Raw genomic sequence first — 14,233 nt, forward strand, 5'->3', positions numbered from 1 at the left:
TGGCTCAAGGTGCCCCGTGCGGGGTCTACAACGGATACCGCGGTCAGTTCAGCCTCTGACTTTCGTCTGAAAATCAGAGGAAACCTTAACTGGGATAGTTCCAATGTGGTATATTTGCTCGAGTGTACGGTGTGCCACTTACAATACATCGGGCAAACACAAACGTCGTTAAACTAGGTTTAATAATCAGAAGTCACATTCCTAATCTCAGCCATCTCTCCCGTTGTCAAAACACGTTATCCTTCCAGGGCACTCTTTTGACCACCTTAGAGCCACGATATTAGAATATGGGTTTCGTTCTCACCATGATCGACTAATCCGCGAATAGTACCTTATTTACAAGTTCAAATCCGCATCATCAGGCATTAATGAGAGTTTCGGGAAATTATCGTCTTTGGTGGGTACCTAAGGCATTTTCACCTTTTTCCTTTCTTTCAGTTTCTTGTTTCTTTCTTTCTTTTTTTGTTTCATTTGCCCTACCGAACACTGTCAGCCACCACACGTCCCCTCCCTCCCCACCCTTGCCTGTCTCCCCTTTTTTTCGTGGAATAGTAGCTGCATTCCCAGTACGCCTCCACTCACGCGGTTGGCAGTCCGCTTTGGGGGGTTAAATTTGTTATCGCGAACGCGATTGCCGCGCGGTCACTCATCATTTTCTTGGATGTTGCGCGGTTCCCCCACCCCTCCGCTTCTTGGACAGTCAATCATTACTCACTTCTTTGCACGTCTCCATCATGCTGTGACATGCTTTTATTATATACAGGAAACTTGTTGACCCTTACTGGCGACCGATTTATTAGTTGCTTATACCCAGGACACACCTAGGTACTTCCTACCTGGCTAAATAATTGGTTGCGTTGCTGGCAGGTGCACTCTTCTGGCACTTGTGTGAACTTGTAAACTGCCCTGACATTCCCCACGCCGCCGGTAATTGGTATTTTCAGGAATGGATGTGTCACCGGAGGCTTCCGTTCTGTATTTTTTGTTCGTGTTCTTTGCATTTGGTGTGTCCAGACGTTCCCTGCTTCATTCATTTATTCGTGTAATTCGTATAAAAAGTGTTTTCAACAGCTCCCTACCCTGTCCTTTTTTTATGGATGAAGTTGAATACTGCTGGGCTTTTTAGAAAAGAGTTTGTCATCATGTAGAGTGCCACATGTATAATGTCCTCCCTTCCCTGTCCCCTCACCCAACCCGCCAATGTTGTTAACAAGGGTGCACTGCAGCACACCTTCTGCACCTATATAAGCGTGCGTGCTCCAACGTTATATATTACCCAAGATGAAGACTGGTACCCCAGTCGAAACGTCAGTAAACCGCTGTTTTTGTTTTTAATCGTGCGTCTGCCAGTTTCTCAACTATATATATATATATATATATATATATATATATATATATATATAGAGAGAGAGAGAGAAATAAGGATGGGCAGACAAGAATGCCAAGCAGAGGGGAGTATGGTGCAGGTCACTGAAACAAAAGAATTTTTGGAAGAAACATAGAAAGTGGAGAAAGAATGCCCGCAGGGTGGCAACATTACCCACGACCTCCAGAATACGCGCCTGGTGCGATGATCAGTACGCCAGCGACGGGGCTGTTTTTCCCCTCAACTTTCTCCGGTATTGATGTTCAGGGATTGGTTTTCTGCGCTCAAGGGTAGTAACCATCACCACTCGGACTACTCGGGGTGAAGGGGACACTTTTTATAACTCCCGGGCCGTGAGTTGAGCGTCTACGACATGTCGATAGTGGTCGACCAGCGTTGAACCCTTTTAAGCTACCTATGGCGCCAACACTGCGCGAACGAAGTCTCTCGCTGTACATGTAGCGAATCAAAATGAGAAATGAGGGGCTAGTTGACATATATACAGAAATAAGGATTGGCCGTTACTAATGCCAAGGAGAGCAAAGGGGAGGATGCTGTAGTTCATTCAAACAGATAAAGAATTTTTCAAAGAAACATCGAAAGTGGAGAAAAAATGCCTGCTGGGTGGGAACTTCCACGACCTCCAGAATAGGCGTCTGGAGCGATGACCACTACGCTAACGGCGGGGCTATTTTTCCCCTCCAGTTTCTCGGGTATTGATGTGAGGGTATTCGTTGTCTGCGCTGAAGAGTGGTAACCACCTCCACTCGGACTACTGGGGGTGACGGGACCTTCTTTTTTACCCCGTGCAGTGACTCGGGCGTCTACGACATGTCGAGAGTGGTCGACTAGCGTTGAACCCTCTTATGCTACCTATGGCACCAAGACTGCCAGAGCAGAGTCCCTCGCTATGCATGTAGCGAAACAGAATGGGAAAGGAGGGGCTCATTGAAGTGTACAGAAAAAAGCATTGGCAGTCAAGGATGCCAAGAAGAGCAAATGGGAGGATGCTCTAGGATATTGAAACAGACAAAGAGTGTTTGGACAAAAGATAGAAAGTGAAGAAAAAACGCCCTCCGAGTGGGATCCCCACCCACAACCTCCAGAATATGCGTCTCGTGCGATGACCACTACGCTACCGGCGGCGCTGTTGTTCCCCTCCACATTCTATGGTATTTATGTTAAGGGAATTGTGTTAAGGGAATTCCTTACATCCAGGTTTAACTCGTTTTTTCTGCGTCCAGTTTTCCCAGCTAATTGATGTGACACATACCCATCAAAGAACCACATCAAGTTTTTGGGCATATACAGACATAGTGGCATTGAAGACAAGATTGAGTACATGGTTTTCGAAAGACTTTGGAGACGACAACGCACGCACAACAGTTTTGAGAATCTGTATATATGATGAATTTTGGAATGTGGCTTTTAAGGATATGATTAACAAGAAGTATACCATAATCTCCTGCCGTAAAGATGTTAGTGCTTCTATTGAGAGTTCTAGAGGGTCCATGGGTTGAGGGTCCATGCGCCGCATAGGACCCAAATGTGGGCGTTTTGGAGGCGTCAGTGTAAAACCCTGCGCACTCGCATTTGTGCTGCAGCAAAAACAAGTTCTGGAGGAGTGCACATCTGGGTGCTTGGTTTTGTTCTATGTGTGTAAATGATATGTCGCATGATACAAGACGGAGATCCCACGGTGCTATAAAGTCTGTAATAGGAATTTTGGTGGTATATAAAAAGTAAACAGCAAACTCTGACGCTTCTTCTGTAATTCTGTAACCCTGGCAGGGAAGGGTACAGTGAAGGATGGACAAGTTATCAGGATTCGGGATATGGACGTATCGTAAAAACTGACTTAAAAGAATGGTTAGACAATGATGAGATTTTAAAAGCGTAAAAAAAATCTTTGTACGTTCGCTGGTTATCAAGACACCGCTTGAACATTCAACGAACGTTGAACCAGGTTAGTGTGGAGAGCACGCGGCGCAAGATGAAGCCCCAAGTGAAGCACTGGCTCGAGCGTTTGCAATGCATTTTTAGTCGCCGACCCATAAACCACAGTCTTATAGTCCAAAACCAGAGCCAACCAGGGCAGCATACGTGCTAAAAGGGTTCTTAGTCGGCACCACAATATTGGTGAAAGAGAACCTTAACGATGTTCTTTCTTTTCAGACAATTATGCTTCTGTAGCTTGATTTAGAAATGAATGTAAATTTTTGGTGCAATACAACACCTAAGCAATTGTGCTCCTAATAAGAATCGGCAGGCCGCTCAGAATAATGTCCGGATCGTGATGGACTCCATCTTTCCTCGAAAGAACACGCAAAGGGTTTTTCCAGGAATAATTTTAAAGCCACTCTTGTCTGCCCAGCGGGCAAGTGTGTGGCAGCCAAGTTTTACTTGACGTTCGCACTGACATAAAACTTGATTTAAATAAGATTTGGACATCGTCTACATACATAGAACAAGAGAATTTAAATAGCGGTGCCTTTCCAGGAGAGTTCATCTTAGCTATGAATATAGCGCAATTCAACACTAAAGCTTGTGGCCCGCCAGTTTCGTCCACGATAGCCTTTCAAAATGAACAAACAAGCCCCAGGCAAAGCGTTCACTATGACAAGTGACTAGTAGGACGTTTAACGTCACTTGAGGTCACTGAGGATCCCGTAAAGCCAAGCGGGGGGATAGGCCTTCTCTATGTCGAAATAAACCGTAACGCAAAGCTGGTTACCTACGAAGGCGTTTTTGATACAAGATTCAAGGGCCACGAACGTGTCTTTCGTGAAGCACCCTGCCCTGAAGTTTGCCTGGCAGATTTCAAGAAGACCATTGTGCTCAAAAAGTACACGAGCCTACGGTTTATCATTTTCTCGAGAAGCATCCACAGGCAGCTGGGTAGGGCAATGGGCCGATAGCGAGCAGGAGAAAAAGGGTCATTCCCTTCGTTCAGGAAAACTACAACTATACGAAACGGGTGGCCGTTGTACGGCACCACCGTCTCTTCAGCAAATAGCGCCGCCCGTGGCGCCCCAATCGTCAGTGGAATGCCGGTAGCGGTCAGCGCAGCATTGTTGTGCATGGCTTTCTGTGGTTCTGCTGAGGTGTGGCTTACAAACAGTAGATAACCGCAAGGATTTTTTTTAAATTGGAAAACAGAGCCTAGAGGTAACCTTGACGAGGCGTACCATGTGTGTGATTTACGCCCATACTCAGTAATTGAAAGTAGGAAACGACTCTCAATGCACCAAGTGGCAAGACAAGCTGGGAGAGCAAGTTCTTTCCTTCGTGCACATTTTTCGTGCTTTCATGCAGTTTCGTGTATCGAGGGATATATTGCAGCCAAATGCTCCTAAAAAGCCATTGTGTGCAGCCGATTGAGGAATGGTGCGGCACTTGCCTTTGGCAGTTGACGACGACACGGCGCCATGCATAAGCGAGAGAGAATTTGGGGGGTGCCTTCTACAAAATAGAAATTGTGATGGACGACTCTTTCGTAACTTCATTACTAAGGTAAAATTGTTTAAATACAAAGAAATACGCTTGTTACAGTCATCCGGAATTGTTTACAGTACAAATACTGCTTAATAGTAGAACTGCATTGATTGTTATGGAGAAACACTGTTTTCCAAGGATTGCAATGGTTTCTGGCTAGTTGGTTAATGTTTTTTTGAAAAACTATTCCTCGTGGCTGAAGGAAGAGCGACCGTAGGGTATCGAAAATAACCTCCTTACTTCTCGCTTTCGTAGGCTGCGCTTACTTAGAACTCTGATTTTGTTTACGAAGACTCGGAACTCAAGCACCTCTGGTACTCATGGTTGTGCAGCATACGCCCGTCGTGAGCTTGCGAAGTCACCCTCACTAGCTTGCGCTGTCGCGTGCCAAATTTACAGTTTCGCTTCCACCGCTGTAATCGGGCTCCGTCGCCTCTATGCGGATTCTGCAAAAAAACAGAAATGATTGACCATTTCCTCTTCTCCTGCCAAAGGCTCTCCTCCATAAGACGAAGGGGCATTGACTAGAAGCAATGACCATCTGCTCCGGGGAGTAGTAGGAGTGGGCGTACACTTCCCCCTGCCCCGCACCCGCCTCCGAATGGTGTGTAACGGGCAACTTCGTCGCTCACGAGCCCGACGGCTAAAGGGGTTCGTGGCAACTGGCATAAGTGGCCGTGTGGTGGAACCAAGGGCTTCAAGGGTTTCCGGAGCACCAGGCCAACTCAGCCCGGCGTCCAACCACCACACACTGGGGTGCGGGTAATCCCGGACTTGACAACCACTCGACCTACCACAGACCACAGACTCAACCTATGGCCACAGACCACAGGCTCGACCTACCGCTAGGGGTGGCCACCCAGGCGGCACAGAAAGTGTGCCCCAAGACCGGCCCGTCTATGGCCGCTTTCTGGCATGTCCGGCCAGCATCCAGGTTCTGGCAGACACTGATCATGCGTTGAACGGCCTACATTCGGCAACCAGCGCTTCGGTAGTTTTCCGTCCGCCCATGTCCGGACGCACAACGGCAGCTAACCGGCTGCCAGATATTCAGTTCTCTTACGGCTGCCGATGTTGAGAAAGAGAACGGCCGGAGTACGGCCTTAGGGCATCCGTTTTTTCTTCGGGAAGCGGTAATCGGCCGAAGCACGGCAAGCGACCGGCCACAGAATATGCGTATTCTTGCGGCAGTTGGTGTTCGAAATGAGACCGGCCGGAGCGCGGCTGCCGTGCATTCGTTGTTTCAACGGTGAACCGCGCGTCCGGCGGTGGAATATTCCTTTTCTTCGGGCAACCAGTGTTATGAAGGATACCGGCCGACGTACGGCCCCAGAATACACGTTTTTCATTCGGTTAGCTGTCCTCGGCCGAATTACGGCAAGCGAATGGCCACAGAATATTTGGCAACCGGTGTTCAAGAGGAGACCGGCCTACGTAAGGTATCTGGTTATACGTCATTTTTTCGGCAAACAGCATACAGCCGAACAACGGCACGCGCCTGGGCGCCTAGAATTCATGCACAGACGTGTTTGGAAGAAGACCGACCGGTTTTTTCCTGGGTAGGAGAAAAAGCCGTTAGGGAGCCGAACGACGGGGACGCGTTTTTCATCCGCTCCGTGTTTCTACGTTTTAAATGAACGAACATCGTTTGTCAAACAGTAATGAGTGTTCTCGGTGAACGGGCAAGGTGCAAGGACTCACTGGACATTAGCAGGGAACCTTTTAGGCCATCGAAATGTCATTTATTGCCACAAGAAGACTGTACCCACCGACGGGTGAGCTAAGCCTCGTAAGTCATCGCCGCTAGCAGGCCTCTGCCGCCGGCTTCATCGACGCATCGGCTCGAGGCTATTCGCCCCCTCAAGAAATGGAGAGCATTGGAGACATCGACCCGGCAGAGATGTCCGATCCGCGATGGAGATGGTTCACCAAAATAACTGGCCTTCAAGGGCGTCGAGCAAGCGGCCACCACGCAGGAGCTAAACCGCCACCATGTCAAGGACTCCCCACCAAAGAAAGGCAAGTGCGGGCGAAAGCGCAAGTTATTCTGCTTACAATTAAACTGCAACAAGCAACGTTGCACTATTTTGTTGGTGATAAACGTAGAAGAGACTCGCTCGTGCATTGGTAGGATCAACTTCATGCCCTGCACTCTTACTTCATGGAATTTTACGACTGCCTATTTAGAAAAAAACTATTTTAAATTTGCGATAACAACAGAGCCGTGTCACTGACGAAGCCTAGCTGTTAATTTAGTTCCGATGTTTGAAGGTGAGCTTAGCTACTCCTGGGATATGTCTCATTTGGTTAAACATAATCGCCAGCATCCTAGCAAACACGGATTTTGTCAGGAATTTCTTGCTCAACGCAGATTGTTGAGTTCACGCACGACTTGGCTCTTGAAATAGATTAGCTTAAAGTGGTTGACTGTATATTCTTGGACAGCAAAAAAGCAAATGATGGTGTTCCATATCACCTTCTGCGTAGTACATTTCATCCTATGAACTGAATGAATCGGTTTTCGCATTGTTATTACTATTGGCCCTATAGCTTTGTTCTAAAGTACTGTGTAGTTTACCGGACTATAGCAAATGAACGTGATTCCGTATACCCGCAGATTTGTTCGAATTTAATAACATCCTGGAGTGCTGATTCAGAAAAGTTTTTAGATGTTAAACAGTGTGTTAACGGCACCTTTACAAGAAAACCTTCATTCCAATTGAATACGTATACCGTAAATTATGCTGCTGTGACAACGGCCGAGGAATATAAATACCTAGGAGTTTATTTAGGGAGTGGTAAGAGGTTAAATAGGCAGGTTCACACCATAAAAGTTACGGCTGCATATGTTTTTGGCTTTCTGAGACGAAATTTTAGTGAACCTCCATCTAACTGAAAAGAACAACCGTATTTCACTCATGTGCGCTCAATCTTGGAGTACGCATGTGTTTTCGTGGATCCCTACACCAAAGAGCTGGTTGATACGCTCGAAAACATACAGAATATGTCAGTGCGATTCGTATTAGGTAATTTGCACGCTCAACTTAGCATGAGAGAAAGTAAAAGTAAACTGAAATGGCAGGACGTGAAAGATCACAGACGAAACGACAGGTTGAACTTTTTTCGTAATATCTATCATTCGAAAACTGGAGTAGAAGGGGAGAAGTATTTCCAAGCGCCATTCTACATATCGCAAAGTGGGACCGCTAGCTTAAAGCAAATTATTAACTTTCCTTTAAAGGTGAAGCCTCGCGCGATTCATTTTATTTTACATCAATACTGCAGTGTAATTATCTTCCACGCATGATTGCATTAACGATTTTCAGCGCGCTTTGTAGAATTTTGTTATTTTGTCTCATATTTAATGCTTAGTGTTATGTGTCTCCCTTCTGTAATGCATGCAAAGGCAAGGAGGCATCAAATAAATAAATAAAAAAATAAAAAATAAATAAACAAACAAACAAATAAATAAATAAATAAATAAAACAATGAATAACTAAATGAATAAAAATAAATAAATAAATAAATAAATAAACTTCCAGAGGCGGAAGTTTGCCTCCGACGGGTTGAGAACCCTACGCATTCAACCTTGACCAAAAAAATATTTATTGCCCTATTCGTTGCAGTATGCAAGGTTTCCTGTATGCATGCTACCATTGCTATGTTATTGGTTTGAAACAAATTACGTAACTCTAATTTTACGGCTTTCCTTGCGTGAACACAGAGGGATACAACTGCAGCCACCTGAATCAGGACGTCATTCGCAACGCGTCTAGAATTTTTTGAACGTAGTATGACATTAGAAAAAAATTAAGTTCTTTTGGACTATTAAGTGGTGTGGACGTATACTCATGAAAACAACATAAAAATAGATTGAGAATGAAAGTACCTGTTCGCTCCTTCTTAGGATCAGCCCTGCGTAAGATCATCAGAAAAGTTGATCGAGTAGAAAATGTCTTTGCAAGAAAAATGGTCAAAAACTGGACATACTTTTTTGTGAAGGAGTTATATTAAATGCTCCTGCGTGTTTTGTTGAGAACCAAAACGCTTCGTAAAGGCATTCACGCCGGTCTTATATACATCAAAATTGGTCAAGCAACTGTTATAAAAATAGTTTATGTAGTCATAGCATGAAAGTTTTCCGGAATATTGCCCTAAAAGAAATTGGCTAAAAGCGGCGCAATTTATCTGTCTGAAATTCAACCCACTAAAGTATGCGCCCTCTGCCGCCCCCCCCCCTCCCCTTTCTCCGTTTATTACAGGTAAGCTGCCCCACAGAGGACATCACGACCTGGACAACAATACATCTATTCAAGCTCTACAAAGAACTGAATATTTTCTGTGTTCGTCAGTAAAAGAGGCACAGCAATTAAAGGAAAGACAATTTGTGAGACTGTTTAATAAATGAATTTTGCTGTCAACTGAGGCTGGTAATTAAGCAAGGCTGCGCTGAAAGCTTGACGGCTGGTGGTTGCGCGCGAGCTCAATTTGATGTGGCTGCATTGGACCCAAAATGCTGGATTTGTGCTGCTTCTGCACTGGCGAATGAGTCGTCTGCTTGCGCGACATGCAGTGACCGGCCCCAGTACAGTTAACGTACTGTGGCTGAACTCCAATGCCCGTAGCACGGCCGTATTTCCGGTAGCTTTAGTCCGGCTGGAGTCCGACGACCGCATCTCGGCTGTCCTCCGGCGGCCGTACTTCGGCCGTACACGGGTTGCTTTGGAATGGCCGGAGGCCTACGGCTGGAATCTGGCCGTATGACCGTAAGCCGGTTGACTGGCCGACGGACACTGGCCGTTGGACAGCCATGGGAGTACGGCCGTATACGGCCAAAAGGCCCACATTTGGACATGGGCCGAACATGGCTGCCGGAAAACGGCCGGACAGAAAATCACCGGCCAAAGTACACCGGCCTCTTTTAGGCCGAACAGTCCTGTGCTGCCCGGGCACAGACCCAGGCAGCACAGGACTGTTCGGCCTTAAACAGGCCGGTGTACTTTGGCCGGTGATTTTCTGTCCGGCCGTTTTCCGGCAGCCATGTTCGGCCCATGTCCAAATGTGGGCCTCTTGGCCGTATACGGCCGTACTCCCATGGCTGTCCAACGGCCAGTGTCCGTCGGCCAGTCGACCGGCTTACGGCCATACGGCCAGATTCCAGCCGTAGGGCTCCGGCCATTCCAAAGCCACCCGTGTACGGCCGAAGTACGGCCGCCGGAGGACAGCCGAGATACGGTCGTCGGACTCCAGCCGGTCTAAAGCTGCCGGAAATACGGCCGTGCTACGGGCATTGGAGTTCAACCACAGTACGTTAACTGTACTGAGGCCGGTCACTGCATGTCGCGCAAGCAGATGACTCATTCGCGCAGTGCAGAAGCAGCACAAACCCAGCATTTTGGGTCCAAAGCAGCCACATCAAAGTGAGCTCGCGCGCAACCACCAGCCGTCAAGCTTTCAGCGCAGCCTTGCTTAATTACCAGCCTCAGTTGACAGCAAAATTCGTTTATTAAACAGTGCTCACAAATTGTCGTTTCTTTAATTGCTGTGCCTCTTTTACTGCCGAACACAGAAAATATTCAGTTCTTTGTAGAGCTTGAATAGATGTATTGTCCAGGTCCTGATATCCTCTGTGGGGCGGCTTACCTGTAATAAACGGGGAAAGAGAAGGTGGAGGGGGGGGGGGGGCGGCGGAGGGCGCATACTTTAGTGGGTTGAATTTCAGAGAGATAAATTGCGCCGCTTTTAGCCGATTTCTTTTAGGGCAATATTCCGGAACAATTTCATGCTATGACTACATAAACTATTTTATAACAGTTGCTTGACCAATTTTGATGTATATAAAACCGGTGTGAATGCCTTTACGAAGCGTTTTGGTTCTAAACAAAAAACTCGGGAGCATTTAATATAACTCCTTCACAAAAAAGTATGTCCATTTTTTGCCCATTTTTCTTGCAAAGACATTTTCTACTCGATCAACTTTTCTGATGATCTTGCGCAGGGCTGATCCTAAGAAGGAGCGAACAGGTACTTTCATTTTCACTCTATTTTAATGTTGTTTTTATGAGTTACGTCCAGACCACTTAATAGTACAAAAGAACTTAATTTTCTTCTAATGTCATACTACGTTCCCAAAATTCTAGACGCGTTGCGAATGACGCCCTGCTTCAGGCGGCTGCAGTTGTATCCGTCTGTGTTCACGCAAGGAAAGGCGTAAAATTAGAGTTACATAATTTGTTTCAAACCAATAACATAGCAATGGTAGCATGCATATAGGTAACCTTGCATACTGCAACAAATAGGGCAATAAATATTTTATTGGTCAAGGTAGAATGCGTAGGGTTCTCAACCTATCGGAGGCAGACTTGCGCCTCTGGAAGTTTATTTATTTATTTTTTATTTTTATTTATTTATTCATTTATTTTTATTCATTTATTTATTCATTGTTTTATTTATTTATTTATTTATTTATGTATTTATTTATTTGATGCCTGCGTGCCTTTGCATGCATTGCAGAAGGGAGATAGATACATAACACTAAGCATTAAATATGAGACAAAATAACAAAATAATTCTACAAAGCGCGCTGAAAATCGTAAATATAAACAGTTAATGCAATCATACGTGGAAGGTAATTACACTGCAGTATTGATGTAAAATAAAATGAATCGCGCAAGGCGTCACCTTTACATGAAAGTTAGTAATTTACTTTAAGCTAGCGGTCCCACTTTGCGATATGTAGAATGGCGCTTGGACATACTTATCCCCTTCTACTCCAGTTTTCGAATGATAGATATTACGAAAAAAGTTCAACCTGTGGTTTCGTCTCTGATCTTCCACGTCCTGCCATTTCAGTTTACTTTTACTTTCTCTCATGCTAAGTTGAGCTTGCCAATTACCTAATACGAATCGCACTGACATATTCTGTATGTTTTCGAGCGTATCAACCAGCTCTTTGGTGTAGGGATCCACGAAAACACATGCGTACTCCAAGATTGAGCGCACATGAGTGAAATACGGTTGTTCTTTTCAGTTAGATGGAGGTTCACTGAAATTTCGTTTCAGAAAGCCAAAAACATATGCAGCCGTAACTTTTATGGTGTGAACCTACCTATTTAACCTCTAACCACTCCCTAAATAAACTCCTAGGTATTTATATTCCTCGGCCGTTGTCACAGCAGCATAATTTACGATATACTTATTCAATTTGAATGAAGGTTTTCTTGTAAAGGTGCCGTTAACACACTGTTTAACACCCAAAAACTTTTCTGAATCAGCACACAAGGAAATTATTAAATTCGAATACAGCTGCAGGTATACGGAATCACGTTCATTCGCTATAGTCCGGTAAACTCAAAGTACTTTTGAACAAAGCTATGCGGCCAATAGTAATAACAATGCAAAAATCGATTCATTCAGTTCATAGGATGAAATGTACTACGCAGAAGGTGATATGGAACACCATCTGTCACCCGGTTCCTTAAATTAGGGTGCACTGTCGGAAGATATGGGGAGTCGACTCCAGAGAGCCAACAAACCCCACCGAATCCACAGGGCACAGGAGACAAAGGGGGTGGCCGTCTGATGTGCGGCTTTCGCCGATCAGAGCTGCAAGAATGAGCAAGAGCCCTGAACGAAAAACAGCACAAAGACTTATATTTAGACAGGCAAGTTACAAACACAAGCCCGAGGTAACGGATCGATAATGACAGACAACTTAGATGGAATTCAAATACAAGAAACAGTCCAATTAGACAAAATGATCCAAACAGGAGCGCTAACAAATGACTATTACGAAGCGTAGCAGTTAACAAAAAAAGAAAACGAACAGTTCGATGCTTATGAGAGACAGAGTCCCAGCATATTCACCGACCGGGCCGGACGATGCACCGCTGTCGGAGGCGATTCGGCTACCTGGGAACCGCGGCTTCGTTGTAGGCCAGGCCGTCCGGAACGATCACGTTGATTCGAGGCCCGGGAGTACGTTGGAGTCCTCCAGTTTGCGGGTCGCCGATGGTGTGATGCACAAACTGACAGGTGCCGTTGTCACATCACGACTGGCAAACGTAGCTGGTTTGCTTAGGCGCGGCTTCTCTTTTTATAACCGTGCCGGCTCGGAGATTGAGAGCACAACACACAACGCGCACGCCGCCGTCAGCGAATAACTTCACTCTTCTCCCTTCTAGAATCATCGACGCTCTTTAGCACTGGCAAGGCCACGCGCACCTCCTAGAAAGTACTGGAAGCTTCGACGAAACCGGAGCGGCGGAGGTTTTATTTTTGTTGTTTTCTCGCCGGCGAGCCGGCGAGTGATCGTGTTACCGTCTGTTCGTTCGAGAAAGCTCCATATTGTCTCGGGGCGAATGGAACCGAACTGAATGAATCGAACAACTGCAAGAAGAATTAGGCGCTGTACAAATGAAATGAAAAATTTATAAGGTACTTTTAGACGTCGCACGCTCGAGTTTGTGACACCATCATTTGCTTTTTTGCAGTCCAAGAATATACAGTCAACCACTTTAAGCTTATCTATTGCAAGAGCAAAATCGTACGTGATCTCAACAATCTGCGTTGAGCAAGAAAATCCTGACAAAATCCATGTTTCCTAGGATGCTGGCGATTATGTTTAATCAAATGAGTCATATCCCAAGAGTAGCTGAGCTCACCTTCAAACATCGGAACTAAATTAACAGCTAGGCTTCGTCAGTGACAAGGCTCTGTTGTTATCGCAAATTTAAAGTAATTTTTTTTCTAAATAGGCAGTCGTAAAATCCCATCAAGTAACATAGTGCAGGGCATGAAGTTGATCCTACCAATGCACGAGCGAGTCTCTTCTACGTTTATCACCAACAACATAGTGCAATATTTCTTGTCGCAGTTTAATTGTAAGCAGAATAACTTGCGCTTTTCCTCGAACTTGCCTTTCCTTGGTGGGGAGTCCTTGACATGTTGGCGGTTTACCTCCTGCGTGGTGGCCGCTTGCTCGACGCCCTTGAAGGCCAGTTATTTTGGTGAACCATCTCCATCTCGGATCGGACATCTCTGCCGGGTCGATGTCTCCAATGCTCTCCATTTTTGAGGGGGCGAATAGCCTCGAGCTGATGCGTCGACGAAGCCGGCGGCAGAGGCGTGGTAGCGGCGATGACTGGCGAGGCTTAGCTCACCCGTCGGTGTGGCACAGTCTTCTTGTGGCAATAAATGACATTTCGCTGGCCTAAAAGTTTCCCTGCTAACGTCCAGTGAGTCCTTGCACCTTGCCCGTTCACCGAGAACACTCATTACTGTTTGACAAACGATTTTCGTTCATTTAAAACGTAGAAACACGGAGCGGATGAAAAACGCGTCCCCGTCGTTCGGCTCACTAACGGCTTTTTT

Source organism: Haemaphysalis longicornis, unplaced genomic scaffold (genome assembly GCF_048455015.1).
Source record: "Haemaphysalis longicornis isolate Haplotype H1 unplaced genomic scaffold, Haemaphysalis longicornis Haplotype H1 scaffold_23, whole genome shotgun sequence".
Taxonomy (NCBI): Eukaryota; Metazoa; Arthropoda; class Arachnida; order Ixodida; family Ixodidae; genus Haemaphysalis; species Haemaphysalis longicornis.